Genomic DNA, 2,202 nt, shown 5'->3' with positions numbered 1-2,202 from the left:
GGAAACAACCCAAACATCCATCAGTAATGGTATGGATAAATAAGTTGTAGTTTAATCATGCAAAGAAATAACATTCATCAGTGTGTGGTGATATAAGTCAGATTAGTTCTGTCTGCTTTGAACTTTATTTAAATGGGAGCATGGAACATGTGTTCTGTATGCCCAGCACCAATAATGTGGAGACACATTCATGTTGTTGCATAGAGAAATACTACATTTTTTTTCTCGTTCCTGAGAAATGTGTATTTTTGGTGTACATTTCTATTTGTTCTACATTTCTATATGTGTGTGTATATATGTATAAAGTATATAAATGTTCTATATGTATTTACATATAAAAATATACTAACTATACATTTTGTGCTATGCTGTTGTATGTATACAATATGCATATAAAAGTAAAATGTGCAGTGGTTCCACAGCTGGGGATGCTTGCAGCTCTCAGCACCCGGCCCACTTTCTTTCAAAATGTCTACTGTTCACAAAATTCTCTGCAAGCTCAGCTTGGAGGATGATCACTCCATGCCCTCAAGTGCACACGGGTCAGTCAAAGCATACACGAATTTTAATGCTGAGTGTGATGCTTGAACATTGAAACGGCCATCAAGAGCAAAGATGTGGATGAGCTCATCATTGTCAACATTTGACCAACCACAGCAATGAAGAGAGACAGGATATTGCCTTCACCTACCAGAGAAGGACCAAAAAGGAACTTGCATCAGTACTGAAGTCAGCCTTGTCCAGCCACCTGGAGACTGTGAGTTTGGGCTTATTGAAAACATCTGCTCCATACAATGCTTCTCAACTGAAAGCCATCATGAGGCTGGGAACTGATGAGGACTCCCTCACTGGGATCATCGGCTCAAAGACCAACCAGGAGCTTCAGGAAATTAACAGAGTCTACAAGGAAATGTACAAGACTGATCTGGAGAAGGACATCATTTCTGACATATCTGATGACTTCTGTAAGCTGATGGTTGCCCTCGAAAAGGGTAAAAGAGCAGAAGATGGCTCTGTCATTGATTATGTACTGATTGACCAAGATGCCTGGGATCTCTATGATGATGGGGTGAAGAGGAAAAGAACTAATGTGCCCAAGTGGATCAGCATTGTGACTGAGCAGACAGTGTGTCACCTCCAGAAAGTATTTGGCAGGTATAAGAGCTACAGCCCTTATGACATGCTGGAGAGCATCAAGAAGGAGGCCAAAGGAGACCTGGAAGATGCTTTCCTGAACTGGTCCAGTGCATTCAGAACAAGCCCCTGTATTTTGCTGACCAATTGTACAACTCCATGAAAGGCAAGGAGACTTGCAATAAAGTCCTGATTAGAATCATGGTCTCTTGCAGTAAAGCAGACATGTTAAAAATTAGGTCTAAATTCAAGAGAGAGTATGACAACTCCCTGAACTACCGTATCCAGCAAGACACCAAGGGAGACTACCAGAAAGTGCTGCTTATACCTTTCTGGTGAGGATGACTGAGGCCCATGATGGCATGAGCATCCAGGAGGAGTGCTCCTTTGTTTCCAGCTAAGAGTTCTAGAAAGTAACTTGTGACTAACAGTCCCCTTGTACCCATTCCTGTGAGGATGATGTTCACACTGCCCCCTCCCCAGGCTTATTTCAGTTGCCTAAATACTGCCTGCTTCTCACATCTAGTCTTTCCTTTGAGCCAAAGAAATGAACATCCCAAGGAGTTGGAAATGCATTCTATGACGTGAAACACTTTGCCTCTTGTGTACTGTGTCATAAACAGATGAATAAACTGAATTTTTACTTTATAAGAAAATAAAAGTAAAATGTGCATTTGTGTATATATAATACACAATAAAATGTATACAAATATAAGATGTATGTAACAAACATTTTAAAATGTTATTGTGTTAATATTCTGAGGTTCACATTAAATAAAATACTAGACCAGAAGAGTTATGACTGGCCAGCTAAAAGTTAATTATACCCGGCATGAAAACACAAGTGAATCAATGTAACCTGTCTGGGCTTGCTTTCAGGCAAACAACGTAAGGACCAAGGGCAGGCTGCCCCAAGATGGGCCACTTTGGCACGAACATTATATTGAGTGAGCACAGGGTGTTACACGCAACTAATGAATCATTGAACACTACAACAAAAACTTATGATGTACTATATGCTGCCTAAGTGAACATAATAAAAAAAAAAAAGTAATCAAAACCCTGCAG

The 2,202-nt window shown here is 40.1% G+C and overlaps 1 pseudogene; it reads left to right on the top strand.

The window, feature by feature from the left end:
* Positions 1–468: 468 nt before the first annotated feature.
* Positions 469–1,483, top strand: LOC118529379 (annexin A2 pseudogene; annotated as a pseudogene).
* Positions 1,484–2,202: the final 719 nt, after the last annotated feature.

The sequence above is a fragment of the Halichoerus grypus genome, chromosome 9 (genome assembly GCF_964656455.1).
Source record: "Halichoerus grypus chromosome 9, mHalGry1.hap1.1, whole genome shotgun sequence".
NCBI lineage: Eukaryota > Metazoa > Chordata > Mammalia > Carnivora > Phocidae > Halichoerus > Halichoerus grypus.
This window is presented reverse-complemented; position numbering and strand designations above follow the sequence as displayed.